General features: G+C 42.9%; 1 long non-coding RNA gene across 2 annotated transcripts; it reads right to left on the minus strand.

The window, feature by feature from the left end:
* Positions 1-22614, minus strand: LOC142827946 (uncharacterized). 2 transcript variants are annotated; one of them, XR_012902763.2, is made up of 5 exons: positions 22443-22614; positions 21655-21843; positions 7155-7239; positions 980-1024; positions 1-233 (listed from the first exon to the last, which is right to left on the minus strand). It is a non-coding gene; the product is annotated as an uncharacterized LOC142827946 (long non-coding RNA). The 2 variants fall into 2 exon arrangements; XR_012902762.2 differs by lacking the exons at positions 21655-21843; positions 22443-22614 and adding an exon at positions 14718-15143.
* Between the last annotated feature and the right edge of the window lie 1529 nt (positions 22615-24143).

Below are 24143 nucleotides of genomic sequence, written 5' to 3' on the forward strand. Positions count from 1 at the left end.
CTATTAGAAGCAAGTACTTTTATTGTGCAGACAAAAGTGTAGTACTGTTTATTTATCTTTGCTATTAAACTATGAGAACACAATCTATTTGAGATGAAGAGCCAGTCTAATGGAAGTAAGCCCATAAGCTTGGAAGCATTTAGCATCAATTCACCACAGCAGAGTCTAGTGCACTGCAACTTGTGTAATTGCACTGCTTACTAGCTCCGAAGACCAGCAGATCACCATTACATCTGTATACAAGAGAACATGTAAAGAGTTAGAGTATGTATGTTATATCTATCCTCCTCTTTTACTTATTCATCCTTCTTAGCTTTGACTCCAACCCTTTTCTTCCCTGCTCGTCAGTACATGGGGTGGAAGGGGAAGTGGGGAGGAGGGGAAAGAGAGCTCTCTCTTTCTATGTGAGAGCTCATACAAACACACACACACACACACCCCTCAATCTATTCTCCCATTTTAACTCTTATCGGGTTTCTCCCCTACTCCTTCCATTCAACATCTCAAACCTTTCTTCCTTCATATTAAGCTACAAGACTGACACACACCAGTTTTGCTGTCTCACTTTTGAAAGAATAGCATTTTCATGCTTAGAATAGAATGGCTGTTGAAAGTTTTGTAACAATTCTGGAGCTGTCAGGAATTACAGAAATAAAAGTACTATTAGAGTAATTGAACTATCCTTTGGCCACTGCAGAATAGTTTCCTGCTTTACACAATCACTGTTGCTTTCTCTAGGCCAGTTCTTAAAATGACAAGCATCATGGCATCAATAGCTTTTTTTGACAGTTGAATAGACTTATTGCTAGGAAAGATCCCCAGGATCCAGGCCAAATAGTATATGTTCATTTTTCAAAGTAGCATTTGAGTTAAAGTCAATTATCACGCTAGTTTCTTGAAAGGGATGGGGGAGTGGGGACTAGACTTTTTCCCCATGAAGGTAGAAAATAGCCAGAAATTATAACATGCACAGCATTACCTCACTTGTTAGTTCTTCATCCACACTGGCATCTTCCACTGCAGGCTGGCAATCAAAAGAAAAAAGTCTCATGAAGATAGATTATGAAGAGTCAGAGGATAAAACCCACCACAATTCTGAACAAGACTGCTCTGTTATAGCAGTGTAAAACTGAATCAATTTAGGTCAGGGTAGTTGCTCCAGATTTACAATGGTTAAATTAACCTTTTTCCCCCCCAATAACTAAAAGCCTTACATTTTTGGAATTCAGTTACCTATTTTGCCTTAAAAAGATATCATAACGCCAAATAATACTGAATCTACTGTGTATATGCACTAAATAGTGTGCATTTTACTTACCTGTTATTTAACAAAGTAAGGAGTTTCATCTGATAAGAAAAAGGTAGGAGAATACATGAGGAAAAAAGGTTATAATAGACAGGACTAAGAGTGCAATGTCTATTACACATGATTATCGCTGAATAATCAAAAACAGACTCATGCAATTAACATGTCAAGATTGAATAAAAAATGAAGAAAAATTATTCATAAACAGATTATTCTGGAGATCTAGAAAGGTAACAACCTTTCACTAGGGAGAAAAAGAGAATACTCAGGGCTACATTTTCCAGAAGAGTTTAGCTCCCAGTAAAGTACAGGCAGTCCCCAGGTTACGTACAAGATAGGGACTGTAGGTTTGTTCTTAAGTTGAATTTGTATGTAAGTCGGAACTGGTACATATTGTACCCCAGGTGTCCCCGATTCAGCTGCTGCTGAAACTGACCAGCAGCTGACTACAGGAAGCCTGGGGCAGAGCAGCTCTGCCTCGGGCTTCCTGTAGTCAGCCACTGGTCAGTTTCAGCAGCAGCTGACTTGGGGACACCTGGGGCAGAGCAGCTGGGGTGCTGCTGGGTTGGTCCAGTAGCGCCGCACCTCGGCGCTGTGGGACCAACCCAGCAGCCCCCCAGCTGCTCTACCCCAGGCATCCTGATTCAGCCGCTGCTGAAACTGACCAGCGGCGAGAAAAGCCTGGTCTGCTGGGGGGGGCGCGCGCACTAGCTGCGCCTCCCCCCCCCCCCCAGCAGACCAGGCTTTTCTCACCGCAGAGAACGGGGGCGGCGGGACCGCGACGTGTCTCGGCGGTCCTGCCACCCACGTCCTCCGCAGCTTTGCTCCACGTCTCCCTAGTCTGCTGGGTGGGCCCCCAGACAGCTTTTCTTGCCGCGGAGGACGCGGGCGGGACCGCCGCGGCGCATCTCTGCGGTCTGCTGGGGGGGAGGGGGGAGGCACAGCTAGTGCGGGGTTCCCTCATCCCGTTCGTAAGTAGGGATCCAACATAAGTCGGATCCACGTAACCTGGGGACTGCCTGTATTACCACTTATTCAGTACCCTAAGTACCTATGTGGGCTGGAGCTACTGGATGCTGAGGTCTTTGGGGGGAGGAAACGGCTTTTAAAGTAGACAAGATTATTCGGGGCTTGACCTTCCAAGTCCTTGCTCAGGAAAATATCCTCAAAGGAAGCCAAATTGAAATTAACGGAGCTTTGCCTGAGCAAACTGCAAGATCAGATCCACTAAAAACGGTCTCATTTTGTAATCTTTTATGGTGTAAGGCCTGATCCCTTTTACTTTACTCACAGAAGCAGTTCCCTTGAAATTCAGTGAGGAAAGCAAGTAGGACTTGGACCTTAATCCTTCCTTGTTTACTCACTTTACACAATGCAGTACATGTCCTTACTGAACCTCTGCTGACAAAAAATTGATTTAGTGTAAGTGCTGTATTTAAATGCTTGCAACTGAGTCATGCTCGGATACTGGTAATGCATTTTGAAAGGTTTTTTGGCATGAAGGGGGAAGATTTGCATACACAAAAGAAATAAGATGTTTATCTCCCTCCTTGGCAGATGGCATGTTTACAAAATGTGAAAATCTTTTGTGGAGGAGACATTGCAGACTTTAAGGGTTTAGTCTAGGTAAAAGTTTAATGTATTTACTTTTAAAGCAGGATTCTGCATTCACAACTGTCATGACAATGACTTGATATGGACACTTGCTCACTGGAGACAGAATAGCCCAGATTCACAAAGGTATTTAGGCTCCTAGTTTCCATTGAAAAGTCTATCAAATGTCTATCAACAGCTATCAAATGGTAAAACTTTCCACTCACCAAGGCTAGAATTAAACAGCCACACTTTATATGAAAATGTTGTTTCTGAAATATTTGAAGGGTTAATAAATGATTACATGGGTTATAAGTAGGCTACAGACATGAGTAGGATGTATTATAGATGGGTATAAGCAAAAATCAGAAGGAATTAGACATAAGTCATGATTGTGGAGCAAATTATAGACCTTTTGGATGCTAACAATTTATTAGTAATTGTAATCCTTATTAAGATATTCCTAAAACAAAACCTTAACATAAAAATGAACAAGTCTGGAGTCCATTATCCAACTGTTATTCTTTTAGAGCTGGAAATTAAGTCCAACAAAAACACTGATCTAGGGTCCTATTTTAAATAAGGAATTATTTAATCTTCTTATTTTTGGTTCATTATATGCACAAAAACGTAATCCCATCACCCACCCCGTAGCATGGACTGGCAACTATTAATGCCTGTAATTAACAGATGTGTGTTTTAGTCCCTCCCCATTGTGATACATTGCTTACTTTGGTTTGGTAGCAGTTACAGAAGCGAGATAGCATGACACCAAAAAAATTTTTCATTTGGGTTGGACCAGAACTGAAATATTTTACAAATTGAAAAGTTGGAAAAAAAATTGTTTGGGGTATTTTAAGGAAAGCAAAGCAAAATAAGGTCTGTTTTCACAAGACTGGAGAAGGAACAAGAGGTGATCTCTTTATGCCCAATAGCCCCATTGTTGGCACACATTTGGGATGGGAGAGGCCTAGGTGAAAGTCTCCTGTCTGGGTCAAGGACTGGAAACCCAGGGATTCCACCTCCCAAGTGAATGCCCCAATCAGTGGTCATCCAGTCACTCAGTGTGTCATGGCTCCCATGACTACTCTGCTATTTTATGCAAAAAGCTCCAAAGCAGAGACTGAGACAACCCCACCCCCGATTACTTTGTGGGCTCCTGGGAGTGGGGAGGCCTGGATTCAAGTCTGTTCTCGAGTGGGATTTTGAACATAGGTCCCCATCATTCCCCAAGAGGGCATTCCCCCAAGGCTGTTAAGTGTAAGGGAGGGAAGGGGACACCATTACAACTGCCTGGTTTGTGAACGACGTCTAAATGCCCTTGTGAGTCTAGCCCAAATAGCTGAAGTGTTTTGTTTTGATAGTCTCCATTTGATAGGACATTTTCCAAAAATGGATTCCTGAGCAAGGCAACTGCCTGCTGTTATTTGTGTTTATTGTGTTCAGGGTAGACAGGCCTGCATGTACATGGTTTGTAAATAAATAGAGTTCCACCAAAGGAACACTTAGCTCTTATCACCACTTTCCTCTCCTAACCAAGACAAGTCAGCAAGGCCCCAAATGCTAGCTAACTGTGTGGGCCAAAGGGGCAACAATGTTATACTTAGAGGTGGTTTAAGATGAGCACTTGGGTGGCTACTCAGGAGAGATTCAAATGCTACCCAGCTGATTAGCAAAACTCCCACAGCCGAGAGTGTGTGTTTCTACTGGAGGTGCCCTCCACACATGCCTCACTGCACATAAAATTTATTCCACACATGGATGGAAAAAATTAGAGGGAACATTGCTTAGAGGTGCCATATTTGTTAAGATGCTTGGATTTCCCTAAAATAGCAAGTTTTCAGGGCTATATAAAAGGATTTTCCTCATAAATCAACTGTGAGAAAGTGAACTGCCACAAGAAAGGAGGTGAATGATATGGCTCAAGGTAGCATTTGATCACCCCAGGCAAATACATTCCTAACATAGGGTTTTCACACCAAGCTATTGCTATGATATTTATTATAATACTTTTGAAAATTATTTATATTGATTTGATAATAAACAAGTGATTTATATACTCAGTAAAAGTAGAATTTAAGTGATTGTGAGTTTTGTTTTGTCTTGCTTTATCTTTCATGTATTTTACTTAAATTCACATCAGAAAACTTTGCAAATTCAGCATCTCAGTTTGAGAAATAAGGCCTAATCTCTTGCAGTCTTATGTTAAGCTATACTTCAGAAAGGCTATGACTATGATGAAGACTATGGCTAGAAAACACACACACACACACACACACACACACACACACACACACACACACACACACACAGTTTCCCATAGTCCTGGGGGTGTGCTTAACTGTTTGTTGCACTCCAGGCATAAGTCTGGCAAATATATACAAGTCTACAGTTTTAAAAGTCTTGCTCTCATTTAGTAATGCATCTAATGATACTGTAGTTTGTGCTGGAAATGTACAAAAGCAGGCCCCTACGCAAGGGGCATGTGAAGGGTGTGAATGCAGCCCCCCCCCCCCCCCAGTCCTCCAAGTAAGCGTGAGGCTGGGGTGGCACATTGCCCCAGCCTCCCTCCCCCATGCTCCAGACAGCTGGGGGAAGGCTAAGGCTGAATTCCTTTCCCCACCCCCACCCCCAATCCGCTCCAGGATCTAGGCCGAGGATGGGGCAGCCACCCACAACTTGCAACACGCCCCCAACCCCAGGAATTCCTGAATATACAGGCCTGAAAAGCCACAAACACTATAATTTATATTGTGACAGAACCTAATAGCCCCTAATAGTCACGTAAGACCGCAGCTCATTGCATTCAATGCTTCACAGTACCAGCACAAAAACCCAGCTGAAGAAGAGAGTTTTGTAAGCTCCTCAGGGCAGAGACTAGGGCTATGTCTGTACTTAAGCCACTACAGTTATACAGTGCTTCAGTGTTGTCTCTCATTAGAGGAACAGCAGGGGTTCTTTACCACTGACCGCACCTGAAATTACATCGGCATAATGTTGTTCCTCAGTGTGTGGATTTTTCCACACCCTTGAGCAACTTAGCTGGGTCAACTATCTTTTTAGCATAGCCCTGTTCCAAGTATAAGACAAGATCTACAACTACACAGGTATTGAAGACAAAGGCTGATGCAGTCAAGATGCTGTAATGATGTTATATAGTTCTTGGTGAGTTTTTTAATAGGTTATCAATCATCTTCTCTGCTAGGTAATTAGAGTACAATCCAGAATTTGAACAATAATTTTTAGAGGCAAGTAAAGACAGTGGGTAATTTCTGATTTTACCTACAATGGAGCAAAATCAGGTGTGACTCCACCGAAGCCAATTAAATTTCACTGGTATAAAATAAATGTCCAGTAAACGTAAAGCATCAAATGCAGGGGAAAAGAAATGCAACCCCCACCCCACCCCTAAATTTATGCCCCTTCCTATAAGGATTTTGTAGTGGAAGAAAGTTAGTAGATATTGGAATACAAGGGAGACACGTTTATGTAGCAAGACTACATCTAGTGGTAAGAGGAATGGTTTAGCTTCGCTAGGGAAAAAAATCAATCAAGGTAGTTCTTACATTCAAGAAGCACAATTATTCTGGTCTTAAACATTTTAGACTAATTCCACCTATTTACACTTTTTAAAAAGTCACAGAAATCCAATCTGTATGTAAAGCACATATTGAAACTGTACAATAGGCATTCTCCAACACTAAGAGTGTCCCAGAATATCTCCAAGAGAGCCCCTTCGTTAAAAAAAAAAAACCACCTCTGTAAAGCAACGTATATTGATCGATACTCTGGCAGTTTGCTCAAAGTAGGTGTCTAAGCAAACATCCAATATGGTCAAAGGACCTGAAGTTTTTCATCACTTCAGAAATCAGCAGCCATTGAGCTCAGGCATGACAAATTTCCTGGCCATCTCTTAAGAATAATTCCACAAAGAGGTATTAAATATGACAGATTTATCTCATTCCCTTGCTACTTATCCCATTGCTGAAGTAAATTAAGCAATTCACTAATTAAGCTATTCACATTGTCCATCACCATCAACCATTGGGCTCTCCATTCAACACAAAACAAGACATGAAAAGAAACATCCAAAAGTTTTGCCAAGCAGAGCAGAGGTTCCCACGCTGACAGAGAACTCCCCGAAGCACTTACATGAATAAATAAGCATTTTATATAAATTACATCTTCTAACTAGTCCATTTCCAATGGAGTTGGGTTGCCTGTGGAAATCATTAAGAGCTGGTTTGTGGCTCACCTCTGTGTCCATGGGTTCCACCTCTATCTTTTTCCATAGCTCCAGTAAGTGGGCAATTGGCATGTTGGAATTTTTCTTTCACAGGCTGAGGGAAGAAGAAAATGTGAGAATGCGTGGAAGAGGATGAGAGAGACAGCCAGAACTGTGAGTTAGCGAGAGTGCTGTGTCTAACAGACACAGAGAACTTGTCAGAATGCAGCAATCTCTGGGATATGCTGGAGCCCCTTTCTCGAGTGTACCGTGTGGCTTCCTGTGTGACCACCACCAATTCCCACTCCTTAGGCAGCCAGACACACAGAGGAGCTGCTGCTTCACACTCAGGCTTTGAAAGGGGAGGGAGAGGAAAAAAGGAAGAGGAGGGATAGGTAGAATTGCAGCTCTAAATTTTGCCAAGTGACTTTGACAGAGTAAATGCTTCTTTTACAGCAGTGAGTTGAACTACCTTTCTCCCCACCACCACCACCCCCACTCCCCCTTTAAAAAAACACGCTTAATTTGTTCTTTAAATTATGGGTGTAAGTTGAGCGTGAGGATGCCGCTGCGGCTGCGGCTGCTGCTATAGCAACCACAGAGCAAGCAAGGAAGGGAGAAGGGAGGGGAGATGCAGCAGAGCCCCGCCTCTTAGTCTTACTTCTGGCTCCTGTACTGACAGCACCTGCAACAGCTCCCAGGTGGGTCAGAATCTGTCCTGGCTGGAAGCTTAATTCTCTCCCCAAGTGGCAGTCAAACATGGCACTGCATAATGCATTTCTAGCTAGCCTCATACAAGGGCCGTCTCAGTGAAGTGAGGACACACCAACAAACCGTATCAAAATACTGGTTGCAAACTGAACTGCTGTTCCAGGAAGAGAAAGGTGAACTCCCCATGTTACAGTGTGTCCCTGGCTCTCTTGAACCTCCTAATCTGCAATGGTATTATTGATTATGCAGTCTCTTGTGGGTTTGGCTTGGTTTCTTTCCCCATCAGTTAAAAAGCAATCTTAGGGCTCACTTCTGTCAGATTCTAAAAGCACTCAGATCCCTTTGACTGGGATTCAGTGCCCAGCAGGTAAGTGCAATTTCCAGAGAAAGATAGAATGTGCTTGATTCATTCTGTGCCAAGGGCAATCCCAGATCCCAAAGTGGGAGCCAGTGAGCAAACTCATACCGATCAAAACCTAGGTAAGGACCACATAAAACCTGAGCAAAGCATACAAGATTTGCACCATACAGCGTGGTAGCATATGTACTATGTGTAAGAACGTAAGAGTGGCCATATTGGATCAGACCAATGGCCCACCTAGTCCAGTATCCTCTTTCCAAAAACAACCAGCATAGGTGCCTTCTGTTAGGGTGAAATAGGCTGGAGCACCCAAGGAAAAAATAATCAGTAGGTGCTTAGCACTCACCAGCAGCTAGTCCCTCCAAGCCATCAGCAGCCATGCTGATTCACTCCTTCCCCTTTTTCCCAGTGCCTCCTGCAATCAGCTGTTTCAAGGAGTACAGAGACTGTGGGAAGGAAAGGGAAGAGCAGGGATGGAGCAGTGACTTGGTGGAAGGGGTTTGGTGGGCGGAAGTGTCTGGGGCAGAACAGGGGAATCCAGTGCCTGTAATAACCAATACCAGAGCTTCACAGACAGTGTACAAAACAGGGCAAATTTTGGAAGATCCACTCCTATCTTCTAACATAAGCTTCGGTTCCCTCCAGGCATGGGGTTACATCCCTGACTATCTTAGCTAATAGACAATGTTGGACCTATCCTTATGAATGTATCCAATTCTTTTTTAACCCAGTTATACACCTGGTCATCACAATATGCAATGTCAATGAGTTCCACAGGCTCATTTTGTGTTGTGTGCAAAAGTATTTCCTCTTGTTTGACTTACACCTGCTACCTACCCAGGGAAAGTTGACAAGTTATATAGTGTATGGAAAGGTAAATATATGCTCCCTTGATATCTGACAAAAATGTAGGTAACAGTACATTTTATCAGTGACACCCTCTAATGCAAGTTACTCCCAATACATCCCAAGTAAAAGAACTGCCATATATAAGCTATAAATAGTAGAATTACTCAGGGACAGCTCTACTACATGTAGGCCACTGTTGATCTCTGCCAAGAAAGGATCCTTTTAAGAAGCAGTATTTTCTTCCTGCAAGCATTGGCTGTGTCTAGACTGGCCAGTTTTTCTAGAAAATCAGCCGCTTTTCCGGAAAAAACTTGCCAGCTGTCTACACTGGCCGCTTGAATTTCCGCAAAAGCACTGACTTCCTACTGTAAGAAATCAGTGCTTTTTGTGGAAATACTATGCTGCTCCCATTCGGGCAAAAGTCACTTTTGTGCAAAAGGACCAGTGTAGACAGCTGAGATTTGTTCTCCGCAAAAAAGCCCCGATCGCGAAAATGGCGATCGGGGCTTTTTTGCGCAAAAGCGCGTCTAGATTGGCCACAGACACTTTTCCCGCAATAAGTGCTTTTGAGGAAAAGAGTCCTGCCAATCTAGACTCTCTGTTCCGAAAATGCTTTTAACGGAAAACTTTTCCGTTAAAAGCATTTCCGGAAAATCATGCCAGTCTAGACATAGTCACTATGTTTTAAAAGATCACTCTGTCCTTCCACCACCTTCATTTTTTCTCCTCAAAGTTACATCTGCCTCTGGTCCTACAAACATTTGCTTGGGCATATTGGCAAGTTGCACTCCATAGGGGGCAACATACTGGCTTTGTGTAGGCTATATTTCCAGGGTGGTATTATCTGCTGCAGCAGGCCCAACAGCCACTGCAGGCCCCAGGGCAAGGTGAGGAGGGGGTCTTGACTCCATGCTCCCGAAGGGCCAGAGCTGAGGGCAGAAAAGGCGGGGCTGAGGACAGTCAGCTCTTAGCAGTCCCAGGACTGCAGTGCCCCCTCCCCGTGCCCTCAGATCTGCTGCTGCAGCAGCTGCCAGGCGCTCCAGACCCCTTTGAATCTCCAGGCCCCTGTGCAATTGTCCTTTTTGTCCCAATTGCCTCGGGAAACAGAGGGGCCCCTTTAACTCTCTACTTCCTGAGGCAATTGCTCCCTTGGCCACCCTTGTCGGTGGGCCTGATTTACTTGGAAGCTCTCTCCAGAATCCAGAGCAGAACAAATGAAAATGATGCCAACCAAAGAGAATCCTTCTCAGGTTTTATGGTGAACCCCATGCATCCTGTGAGTGGAGTTCAACTTTTAAAATATGCATATTTGGTGGAGCAACTGTCATGCATCTTCTAAAACCTGCCTACATCCCTTAGATAGAGACTCTGAGAGGACAGCATTCAGATTTCTATGGGGCATACCTTGTTCATTTCACAATAACTGAGTCACGGATCCATCTGAGTGCCATTGAGATAATCAAGCATACCCCCATTTCTTTCAGAAAGGAGACAGACATTGTGCATATGGCACAGGTGTTTTGAGAGGGAAAGGCAGGAAGTAACTTTAATTTTGCCTAATCTGACATCATGAGGCAGATTGTCCCCCCACCCTCTGAATGAACAGAGCTCAATTTTGACATCATTCCAAATTTAGGGATGGCAATAAAATTCATACGAAATAAAAGCAGCAAAGTGTGGTTAAGGTGAAGGTATATGAAATGAGATAAGCTATCCCTGAACTCCTTTATGAAGCCTCTTGTTAGATACTTATAAAGCACATTAATCAAACATGCCAATTGGAGTACTTAATCATTAATAAAAAATCTCAAGATTGTTTTTAGGTGTGACAGATGTTAAAAGCACATCAAATATTCACATACTTTATAAGTGTTGATGTGCTAGCTGTTGATTGTATTTCTGGCTTAATACAGGAATTGAAATCACACAGGGAAGAGAGGGGAATAATTACAGAAAATCCCTAATGCAGTTCGGGATTTTCAAAGTTTCACTGCTGGGGGAAGAGAACATATACTGGTTTGACCTGATTCAAGAGTCCAGTCAGCCAGACAACTGTAGACATTATGAAGAGACAGCCCTGGTCTAAATGAGCTCATTCCAGGTCTATCCCTCTGCATATGTGAAATATGGAGCTGCATGGGACACCCAAACATTGGGGGAAAATTTTACAGTGCTCTCCCTCCCCCCGACAGGTGCTGTGTGCACCTCAGGCAGTCAGTTGTTCTTGGAAGGAGGCAGGGCTGCCCTCTGTGCCCCTTTTCTTTCCTCCCCCCCCCCCCCCCCCCCCCCACCAGCCAAGCCAGAACAGAGGAAAGCCTGCTTCAGCTGCTCTGGCCCCACCTCCCCCCCACAGAGAGGCTCATACCGCTTGGTGTGAGTGGGGAACAGGAAGGGGAAGTGCACCACAGACAGCAGGGTTCCCTGTGGTGCCATCCCCCTCCTCCTGCACTTCCCACACACACATCCTGCCCTGAGTCTCTTACACTCCCACCCACTGCCTTGAGCCTCCTCCCCCTCCCTTCTTTCACCCCGTCCCCTCCCCGCTGCTGCCATCCCAAGCCTCTAGAATTCCCCCTTCTACCCTGCATCCCCCACACACCCACTGGCTCCTTCCCACACACTCCAACAAGAATCAAACTGCTTTAATAGCAGACAGAGTTATTGCTTTAATTACATATATTTTACAATCACAATATTTTACATGACAAATCCTTTTCAGTTTTTACCTCATGAAGTGGAATACCTTCATGTCTAGTCTGATATGACGTAGCAGTCCTGTCCTATTGCGACCTGCCCACCCAAAGGGGGTGGGGTGCGATACAACAGTACCTGTAATGTGAGTTACTTTCATCTCTGGCTGCCAGCCTCCTGTCCCCTCCTTGCTGGCCCAAGCCAGGTATGAGCAGCACCATCTCTATAAAAATTAGACCCTAGGGGCAGCCAGACAGCCAACACAGGCTGCCCCAGGGATGGAACTGGACCCCACATCAGGAAGGCAGGATAGGAGACCCACTGAAAGTAGAGAGGTGGATCTCCAGTGAACTCAGGGATAGGGCAGGGATTCACCTGGAGAGTGCAGGATGCTGGGTTCCATTCCTCTGCTCACTCAGGCAGCAGCTGGGCAGCAGGAAGAGCTGGGCAGGGCCAGGAGAGAGGGGAGCATGTATGCATCAAGGCAGGAAGGCTTTGCTCTGTTCACCTGGCCTTGCTCTCGTTCCAAATAGGCTGTGGAGGACTTGCTCTAACCAGCAGCAGAGGGGCTCTGCCTGTGGGGCAAGTGAGCTGGTAGGGTGATGTGGTCCAATCTCGCCCCCCACATAGGTTCTGCCCAGGGGCTGTGCCCCCTGACACACTGGGTCAGTGGGGCACCGTTTTATGATCCTGTGTAGGACCCCACAAATCCTCAAGATGGTCCTGGCTCATTCACATGCAATCCAAAAGCTAACACGAAACTGCAACCAGCAGAGACGGTCTTTGCAATGCTTTGAAACTGGCTAGGACCCTCCTGTGAAAGATCAGGAAGCATCTGCTGAAGGAAACCAGCAAATAAATGGTTCTCTTTGTAACGCTTTCATTCAGAATGGCTAACCCATAGCTCTGACACAGCTGGCTGTCACTGGATCACTCCGTCATTGCCCCAAGACAACAGGGCTCCGAGGGCTGACCTAGTCTCAGTGCTTATCTATACTCGAAACAATACAACAGTGTAGGTGAAGCCCTACAGCTGTACTGCTGTAGCAGTTAAGCATAGATTCTCACTACAGCAAGGCTATGTCTACACTGGCGGGTTATTGTGCAAGAACAGCCATTCCTCTGCAGAGCATCCACACTGCCCACCCGCTCTTGCGCAAGAAGATTTACAGTACAGCATGGTAAGAGGGATTCTTGCGCAAGAGCTACGCTCTTTTTTAAACAGGTATAAGCCCTCTTGCGCAGGAGCTCTTACACAAGAGGGCAGTGTGGATGCTTAGCAGGGGTTTCTTGTGCAAGAAAGCCCTAAGACTAAAATGGCCATCAGAGCTTTCTTGTGCAAGAGAGCCTCCACACTGCCACAGATGCTCTTGTGCCAAAGCACAGCTCACACATGGCAGTGTGAACATTTTCTTGTGCAAGAAGCTGCCAGTGTAGACCTAGCCCAATGGTTCTCCCATCAATGTAGTTAACCCACCTCCCCAAGCAGCAGGAGTGTGGTTGACAGAAGGATTTTTCCCTTTTACGAAGTACAATCTACACTAGGGATCAGGCTGGCTCAATAACATCACTCAGATGCAGATTTTTCACACCCCAGAATCACATAGCTGGATCAACCTAACGTAGGTGTAGAGTGGACCTGAGACCTGGTAAGATCATCAGTGAACTGCAGGAGTGTGAAACCAAGCCCTCAGTCTGAAGGTATAGTGCCCAGACACAAAGAGCTCAGAGGTGTGGTTACCTCAGGAACCCATATTAGCTTTCAGCCTTAACATATGTGCACTGAAGACAAAGAGGAGTAAAGAGCCAAAAAATACTTTGAGATTACCTTTCTTCCAGCACATAGCAACAGTTACTGCTTTTGTAATTAGCATGATTGAATGTCATGAGTTTACTCTACAGAATGAGGGCTGCACAATAGGTCACTTCCAAATATTTGAGTATTTTAACCAAAACCTGCAGACTATATTTCCAAGAATCTAAGGATAGCCAGATTGGTCTGACTGTCAGACTAATGGTCCAGCATCCCCATCTGTCAACATAGGCCAATGTCAAATGCTTCAAAGTGAATGAACAAGCCATCCACCCCGTTATCCATCTGGCAGACAGAGGCTTAGGGATATCCCAAGCATGGGTTTGCATCCTGACCATTTCATACCTATTTGAAACATTTTTAAAATCCAATAAAAACAACTTTCATTCCAAAGAAAATCCATTTCCCCCCTCCACTTGTTAAGCTTGATTTGAGAGTTTGATTTCACCACCTTTACTCAAAAGCAATTCTGGTTAATTCAATGAGACTACTCATGACTAATGGCTTACATAATTAGGCTCTCATTAGTGAGAGCTTCTGGTTTTGTACTGCCTTTCTACTATAGGGATTCATGCAGTTCTACTATAATCTTTATACACACAGGAAAATTTGTGTGTGTCTCAAGGAGCTTCAGATCCCTATTTTACATGAATTGTGGGGTAAGTCGTAAGTTTTTACCATGTGCTCATTTCAGAAAATGCAAGTACTTTTGGTGTAACTGAAAGACAAGTGTAACCAAGATAAGGACACACTGAAAGGCCACAGAGAATGAAAACATGGAATTTGCTGCCATAAGGAGCTGTAATGGCAAATAGCTTAGCAGGATTTTAAAGACATGAGAAATCCACTAGATCAAGAATTGAAAAGCTTTATTTAGTCTCCATCTTTTCATGATGGAAAATTATTTCCTTTATCCCCATCATAACACAACAGCACTGTAATTCACACAATGGTTTTAATCTGGTTTGCCCAGATGAACACTAATTAATGGCTATGACCAGCACTAAAATGCTGGGTTAGCTGGATCAGCAGCCTATTTTAACCTGTAGCATAGGTTATAGTGCCTATGTATGTAGGTGAAAACTTGGATTTTAAAATTCCTCCCATCCAAGAACCTAACATCAATTAATTATGTCTTCAAGATTTTGAGACAGGTTGTATTACTCACCATTAAAACTCTGCCCTGGTCTTATCTGGTCATTAGCTCGATTAATCTGGTGCTCCTGCTCCTTTGGTTGCTCATCCTGTGAGCATTCTCTCAGGACAGATTATTCGCTTTCTCATGGTTAATCCTACCAGCCCAGGTCACTATCATTTTGTTTTTCCAGGGTACGAAAGGCCCTCTAGACTAACTCTCTCAGGCAATCTTCTGATCCACGGCCCAGAGACACTGCGTAGCAACCACAGTCTACCAAATCTTAGACACAGGTACTGTTTCACTAAGCTCTGTCTCACTATCTTCTAACTCACCCCTGGGTTATCACTAAAGCTTCCTCTATTTTCTACACCTACCTCACACAATCCATATTCCTTTTCCCCAAGAAGGAACCCAACACCTCCTGCTTCTCTTTTACCAACTCCCCTCTTCTTCAGCTCAGCCTGTCCCTGCCCACCTGGGCTTCATCATCAATTAGAACTTAACAGCCCTGATGCCTTTCCAGATGCAGCCTGTCACAGGCTTAATTGGCCTTTTTACACCTACTCTGACCTTGTGTGGGGGCAGGTTCCTCAGCACACAGGGAAGTTTTAGTTCCATTTTAAAAATGTGAAGAAAAACAGACAGAGAGAATTTAATGACATAAAAAAGGTCACATAGTAAGTCTGTGGCACAACTGAAATCCAAAGCAGGTTACTCAATTCCTGGGCATCACAAACACATGCTTCTTTAAGGGTCTGATCCTCAGCTAAACCCTCATTGCACTAATCTGGCATGTAAAAGGCCTCACATTGTAGAATGATGTATGTGGCTTTACTAGGACCAAGAATCAGGCTATTACATGTGTAAGAAACACTTAAATGAGATGAAATCCTAGAAGCATTTTAAATCATCCATCTACTGAGACTGAGAGTCACATCTAATAAATCTATTAATTTACTGTTCCAGAGAAATATGAGGGTGGAAACTAAAGTTAGGGCCAAATTCTCTGAAGTAATGAGTCCCCTCAGCTTCCACTAGAAATACTTACTTTATTGGGATTTCACAGCACCGGGCACCTTGCAGGAAATATTCAGGTTCTTTCAAAATCAAATTTTTATTCTTTCAGAATGAGTTTTCTTGGGCATGCCCTTTTCCAACTTTATGCACTTCTAGTCTTGTGGGGCTTCTTGCTCATCCCATTTAACATGGGTGCACGCAAGGAATAATTTCACCAAAATAAGTGGTGCTACACTGGTGTCAGATTGATAACGGAGAGGTGACTCAAACCCCACAAAATGTACATGAATTAACTACTACTTTCAGATGGCTACTGGCTGTGGAAGTGGAACATTGGCTTGCTTTCTCAGTAGATGTTTTTCCTAATACTTTAGCAAATCAAGGGTTCAGCTGCCTTAAAATCTTCACTAGGGAGCTATTCTGCTGACATTTGCTGTTGAAATACAGATCTGTTGAGTGTAGGTATTTTGTTGCTAGCATGCATTAAGAGATTATTTTTTCCAATCTTCAAAATGAATGAGAGCATACAAAAATCCCATTAATGCCATGTCTAAAATTCACTGTGCAGAGGAAAAGGGAGCAAGTGCACTAAAAGAAACCAAGACAGAATTATACTAAAGAAAAGGCTGTGTGTATAAAACATAATGAAATATCAGGGAGCCCCAGGCAGTACTTTTACATTGCAATTAACAATAATGGTAACATTAACACAGCAAAAGATTACATGCCAAAAAAGAATTCTATGGAGCCATTTACCTAGCAAACATGACAACAGGGAAGCTGATTTCCAGAAATAAATAAATAAAATGAGAAGCTAGTCAACACAGCCATTTTATATGCATAAGAACACAAGGTCTGATTTTCTGCTGGTCAGATTTCAATTGCCAAGAAAAAAAAGCCTCTAGAAAAAACACAATTCAATGGCAAAAAAACAACAACCCTACATTAAGAACCACTTCACAGCCTTATACAGCTTTCTACTCCCAGTTCACAGGAATATACCCATACTAGGTTTGCATGAGGTAGCACCCTCAAAATAGCAATAGTAAAAGCAGTGTATGCACATAATTCCTACTGGTTAGTTTGAGGTCAATGAGAACAGAGGCAAGGTGGCACAGGAAACTGTTCCCTCCCCACTTTCCTCCTTTTTGTCCTTTAACAGCATTATAGAATCCCATGAAGAAAAGTGACTTGCTAGTAAAAGGAGAAGAGCTTGTACATTTCAGAAATGGTGGCATTGGCAGAGTAAAGGTAGGTGGGAATGATCTCAGGATATGTTTACACTGCAATTAGACACCCATGGCTAGTCTTTTACCAGCTCACTTGGTCTCATGGATCTCAGGACAAGAGCCTTTTTAATTGCTATATAAGTGTTGGGGTTTGGGACCCTACTATTTTTCAGGGTCCTAGAGGGCAGACCCCAGTGACACTCTGAAAATCTACTTAGAATCAGCTGGCATGAGCCAGCCCTGGGTGTCTAACTGTAGCACAGACATACCTTCAGAGCTCAAGCAGGAGCACCCACAGAACATGGCAGTTGTTGGCCTGGTGGTATAAACACAAGTCAGTAGACTCAGTCTTTCAGACTTGCTGACATGGGTTTTATTTTGTTTTTTTCAGTGTAGAGGTACTGCCCTAGCTTTTGTTTCAACATTTTTGCCTCTTTGTTTTTGCAGTTTGAGCACACAAAGCAAGAGAAGCAAATGGCCAAGTGGTATCTAATTCAAACCCTGTTTTGACAGCAAATAACTCTCTGAAGTTTCAGGCCAGTTACCTGCTTCTAGACAGCAATACAATAAGAGAAGTTCATAAAAAGGAAAACATCTTCAGATTTACTCTTTATATTATATTCTTCATTATATAAAAGAGAGAGACCTAGAGGCCCTTTCTCCCTGTTTGGCAATACAAAGAGAAGCCAGGGGAAAATGAAAGCCCTGAAGCCACCTTCACTGACAGCACCACTAACTCTACACAAACACATCCCCAAATCCCTGACCAGGAGTTTTCTATCTGCTATCCACGTTACACAAACCTGGAAATTCCGGACGACCCATTATCTCAAGCACTCGTGCACACATAGTAGGATTATCTGGTTATATTGACTCTCTCCTCAGACCCTATGCTGCCAGCACACCTAGATATCTTTGAGACCCCACCGATTTCCTGAGGAAACTACAGGTCATCAGTAATCTTCCCGAAAACACCATCCTGGCTACAATGGCTATAGAAGCTCTTTCCACCAACATTCCGTACAACGATGGATTATTGGAGTCAGGAACACTCTCCCTAATGATGCCACTAGACACCTGGTGACTGAGCTCTGCCACTTTGTCCTCATCCACAACTATTTCCAATTTGAGGACAATTTATATCTTCAAGTCAGCTGCACAAAGTATTCCTACTTTGAAGTAGGAATAAGAGCCTCCGGAAAAGGGCACTTTTTCCGGAGGATCGGGGCCAGTCTAGACGCTCTTTTCCGGCTTTTTTAAAAGCCGGAAAAAAGCGGCGGACATTTTTATTTAAATGCCGCGGGGGATATTTAAATTTCCCCCGCGGATTTCCCTACGACGACTCGTGAAATTTACATGCCCCTTCCGGAAAAGGGGCCAGTGTAGACGTAGCCCTACAGGATTTATATAAAGCATTCTTAAAACTGAAATACCCACCCAGAAAAGTGAAAAAACAGATTGATAGAGCCAGAGGAGTACCCAGACATCAGCTACTTCAAGATAGGTCCTACAAAGAAAACAGGACACCACTTGTCATCACCCACAGCCCCCCACTTAAACCCCTCCTATGCATTTTCAATAATCTACTACCTATCCTGGAAAATGATCCCTCACTTTCACAAGCTTTGGGGGACAGGTCAATCCTCACCTATAGACAACCCCCTAATCTCAAACAATTTTTTTCCTATAACCATCCAGAGCACCTCCATCATACTCATCCACGAACCCACCCCGGTAATCAATGCAGATGCCAACTCTGTCCACACATCTATATATGCAATATCATCACAAGACCTAACCATGTAAACAACCACATCAGAGGCTCATACAACTGCACATCCACTAACGTGATTTATGCCATCAAGTGCCAGCAATGCCTCTCTACCATGTATATTGGCCAAACTGCACAGTCTCTATGAGAAAGAATTAATGGACAGAAATCAGATATCCAAAAAGGCAGCACACAGAAACCCGTCGGGGAACATTTTAACTTGCCTGGGCACTCATTAATGACTCAATGTCATCGTATTGTTTCAAACCAATTTCAAAAGCCAGCTCAACAGGGAAGCTACAGAACTTAATTTCATTTACAAGTTTAACTCCCGCAACAGAAGTCTTAACAAAGACATTGGCTGGATGGCCCATGGCATTCCAAATCCTAATGACATAAAAAAAAACAAAGGGTACTTAAAGTGGGTACTAAGTATTCTTAACAGCTTTGTTTAACATGGACACTCGCACTGACAATTGCTTTCCCTTTTTTTTCCTTCTTTTTTCTCCTCTTTCCACTCCCCCATCCCCTCTCTGTGCTATTTATTTGAAAACTGGACCCCTTAAACTCCATTAATCTGAAGAAGTGGGTTGTGCCCACGAAAGCACATGATACCATTCTACATCTTTTGTTAATCTCTAAGGTGCTGCAAGACTATTTGTTGATTTTAAAGATTTTCCCGTTGCAAACTAACATAGCTACCCATCTGAAGCACCGCTAAAGAACAGCTACTCTGAAGAGCATACCAGCTAATAGGGGTGTGAAAGTGTAACTGTGTACATGGATTAACCTTCATGGTTACATGCAGGCTCCTGGTACACATGGGAATCTGGCTAAAAAGCCAGCTCCCCACACACCCTGGCTCCTGGAGAGCTGACTCCCCTCCTCTACCCCGGCATGTAACCACTGAATTTTTCAGCAGTTGCACATTTACTTAATTAACTATATATAATACCCCTACCAACTATATAGTCACTCAATCACATGCCTCTTAGGAAACAAACTCTGCTTATATCTAACATCTTCCTTCAACCTTAACTCCATACAACTCCTAATAAACTGCATCTCACAGCCAAAAAGAGTCTGCTGCTTTTGAACTATGACCAGTCTTCTATATTGCTGGTCTGAGTATGAGGGCCACTTATGCCAAATGATGATGATATCAGTTAAATTACAGCAGCTTTTTTCTTTTTCCATCCAGACAAGCTGAGTGCGGTAGAAAGCAGTTTTATTTCCTATACTGCTGCTGGTGGTCTGTGCCTTCTCTAGTGCTTTTGACAGTTAGTCTGTGGTCTCTCTCACTGGAATAAAAATGTTATAGCATTTCTGGCATGAATATTTGCCTGATGCTTTCAAACGGGCTATGCATTTTATGAGCTCACAGAGAGTGAGCATCTGTGCATTTCATAGAAACTATTGAAATAGCTTGATGGGGTAAAACAAGAAAACATGCTGAAGGTAAGATATACACAGTGAAGATACCCAAACAGCCTTATTTCTTGTAGTGTGATGTCATGCACTAAACTGATGGTTATGATTAAAGTTTTACCATCTGTGGTCCTAGAGTAAATTACATTAATTTTTAAAGGCACATTGGATTTCATTCAATTTTTCTCTCCTCGTGGTGTCACTAGAGGGTAGATATAAGGTTATTTAAGTGCCTTATTGTGCATTTCTTTACAGTATAGCCTTAATACTGAATTTCTTTGATTTCTAATGCTTGGTTTGGGGATAATTATTTTTTACCCTTAAGTCAGTGACTGATATGTATTTTTAAGGGTAATTCTATTTTAATGTATTTTTTTGTCTAAAAAACAGTTGTGCCAAGTAATCCCTCTGTGAGAATTCTGACATATTTCTTGTTTCCATCATGCCACTTTCATTACAGCCAATAGAACTGATGCATCGATTTTAGCTGTCTAGAAAGGGTGATAACTGGTTGAACTACACCTGATGGCAATGACTTGGCTAAAGCTTATTGAACTGTTAACCAGACCATGTCTATAGTCTATATTGGTGGTTTTCAATCTTTTTTATTTATGAATCCCTAAAAAATGTCTAATAGAGGTGCATGCAGACCCCTTTGGAAATTTCAAATGGAAGCACAGATGCCTTTGAAAATCCATTGTTTCTATATAATTAAATTCTGTTCAGTCAGCCTTTTGAGACATAATCTATGGACCCTCAGAAGCCCATGGACTAGAGGCTGAAAACCTCTTGACCATATACTAATTATATACAACAACTGTTAATAACTTACTTACATTATAAATTCTGCATTTACAGATTATGCTCAGGGTTTAATGTATTTTGAATTATATGTAAAGTTTGAAATATTTGCATTATTTCATTGTCTTTGTACCAAATGATCAAAGCAACAGAATAACTCAGATAAAATTTCCAAGCTAAATGGTTGAACTATAGTTTGGCACTCTCGAGACCCAACTGGTGCTGAAACAGAGAATTTGCCAAACCACAGGAAGTCAATATTGTCTAACAGCATTACCAACACTTCCACTGCTTATTGGGCTCTTAGAAGACATTTAGGGGTAAATTAGAGCTAAACAGCAGCACAGAGCTCTGAGAGCCAGAACTGGTGGCTGCAGACAAACTTTATGGGACCACAGGAAACCTGACCACACCCCTAAGTGGACCTCCAACTAACTAAAATTTGGCTGGACCACAGATGTAGTCGGACCAGAGATTGCCAGACTAGAAAGGTTCAATCTGTAGTGCCTGTGCAAATTTTTATGAAGAGCACCTCACATTGAACTTTGATTTCCGGAAGAGATTAGGGGGGATGAGACAGCCAGCCTAGGCACTTGAATAAATAACTTTTTGAACTGAAGATTTACTGAACATGTGCACTAATTTACTTTCAATTTAATATAGACTATGGAATATATAAGGATGTATGTAATGTAATGGTAATTGATGCAAATTTAGTTACCAGTATTATTCAGCTGCATCTGGTTCCCTATTCCCTGTGACAAATCCTGTTCAGTGAAATAATGGAACAATTAAAATTTCTTCATTTCCTTTTATCTCTTTATAGAGTTTAAATAGTCCCCGTGCATCCACAAGTTAATCCACCTGTTCCAATCATTTCTGTTTTTCTTGTCTTGATTGTTCCATCTCTCTATCAAAGGAAGAATAGGGAATCAAGACAATTTTTCCTTTAGGCAAATGAGTGAGGTTTCCTCCCCATGTATATGAATAAAAACTCTCTTCTACCTTCTGTCTAGAATACTTTTATGTTTCATAAGATTAAACAAATCTGGGGATTTTTAAGCTTCACCAACCTAGTTACCACCTCTACCCTTTTCTGGACCTACACCTTCTTTGTTCTAATCCTGAGAGGTTTTTTGACCAGATGAGGCCCGAGGGAGATCCAGCTACCAGCACTTTCTCTGGCCACATCAGATGTAATCTGTACTGTTCAGCCATACAAACAGACTCATAACTAAAGTGTTGTACAATTACTTATCAATAAGAACATGTTTATATTTAGAAGGAAAATACAGCCAGGCCTCCTATAAAGTGAAGGGCAGAGTTTACTATCAGTGCAGTATAGGGTTTTAAAATGCTTTTTCTGTGAAATGCTCTAGGCCTTAAGCACAGAAGACTAAAATGCCAGTTAAGGACTACCAAAGGCTTAAAGAAACAAACCCCTTACTAGCCTACTTTTAAAAGTAAGTTTTAATACCATTTCATACTTTTTTAAATACAATTTCATACCTTTCCTGAAAAATTCTCATAATAATTGACAAGCAGAAGCAAATCTTACAGCTATAAATTATGCAGGTTCAGTTCACACAACAGCTGCAAAACAATTCTGAAGTAAGTGTCACACTGGAAGATTCTAACATAGAGCTCCATTCACTTAACAGGAGCTCTGCAAGTGGCAAGAGTCCACCCACTCATTGCAGGATCAATGCCATTGTTACTGTGATTCAGTTCACAGGGGTTAGCAGATTTAATTGAAATGATGCAATAATTGGACCAATACGTAACAAATCGGGACCGGGGGGAAGAGGGTAATACAGGTCGTTTCAGTTCTGAGCACAACTCATCCTCTCTGGGTTGTGCTCAGTTGCAGGAGTTCTGGTTTAATTCCGATTTATACCAATGTGGAAAAAGCCTCTACCAGCATGTCACTCCATGTTGTTTTATAAACTGTAAACAGGCTCTAGTTAATTCAGCCCTATCAACTCCCTCTTCTGTAGAGCAACCCACCCCTTTCTAAGGTGTCTAAAATCTGCTGCTAGGCATGTGCACAGGAATCTCAGTCCATGCAACTGTCTCATGACTAAGACCCAACAAGCTGTTCCCCATCTATCCTAGCCCAGTCTGCTGGGTGTTCTGACATGCTATCTACTAGATGAGGCTCCACAAAGGAGAGAAAGAAAAAGTAAGTAGAACTGCTTCCCCTGTCCCCTCCCTCCCTCCATAGCTTTTAGCCCAGTGATCAGAGCACTTTCCCAAACTATAGGAGACTTGGGCTCAGTTCTTCCTCCATTTCCTCTCACTCCCACCCCCCAACCTGACATGCAGCAGGGATTTTAACTTGAGTGTTTGGTTGGACCTTCATATATAGCTTAATTGTGAGCTCAACTGTGAAGTCAGTGAAAATTCATAAAATGTCACAATAACCTGAAACAACAAACGTTGATGAGAAAATGGAAACACACACTACTGAGTCCAAACAAAAAGGCCTCCTTACATAACATGGACTGTGTTAAGATCAGATAGGCCTAACTGGGGAACAAAATGAGGAGATGGGCTATTCTGTCCAGTGCTCCCTTTTTGGGCCCTAAGAACCCTATGGGTCCATCTAGACTGGCAAGATTTTGCGCAAAAGCAATGGCTTTTGCGCAAAAACTTGCCAGCTGTCTACACTGGCCGCTTGAATTTGCGCAAGAGCACTGACTTTGTAATGTACAAAATCAGTGCTTCTTGCACAAATACTTTCACACTCCCGCTCGGGAAAAAGCCCTCTTGCGCAAGTATTCTTGTGCAAGAGGGCCAGTGTAGACAGGGAAGAACCATTTTGGGCAAAAAAGCCCCGATGGCTAAAATGGCCATCAGGGCTTTCTTGCGCAAAATCGCATCTAGACTGGCCACAGATGCTTTTGCGCAAAAGCATCCATGCCAATCTAGACGCACTTTTGCAGAAATACTTTTAACGGAAAAGCTTTTCCGTTAAAAGTATTTCAGCAAAATCATGCCAGTCTAGACGCAGCCATATTTACGTCTGGGAAAGAAATACACAGAGATGGGAATGCTGAATCACTGCAAAATGAAGGAAGGGGAAGGAGAAAGCTTCATCATCATGGCTGCTAACTCTATCCTTTTCTGGGACCCTAGACCTTCTTCTTTCTAATCCTGAGAGATTTCCTGACCAGACCAGACCAGACCAGAGAGACCCAGGCTTTGTCT

The sequence above is a fragment of the Pelodiscus sinensis genome, chromosome 3, assembly GCF_052426305.1.
Source record: "Pelodiscus sinensis isolate ZL-2025 chromosome 3, ASM5242630v1, whole genome shotgun sequence".
Classification (NCBI taxonomy): Eukaryota; Metazoa; Chordata; order Testudines; family Trionychidae; genus Pelodiscus; species Pelodiscus sinensis.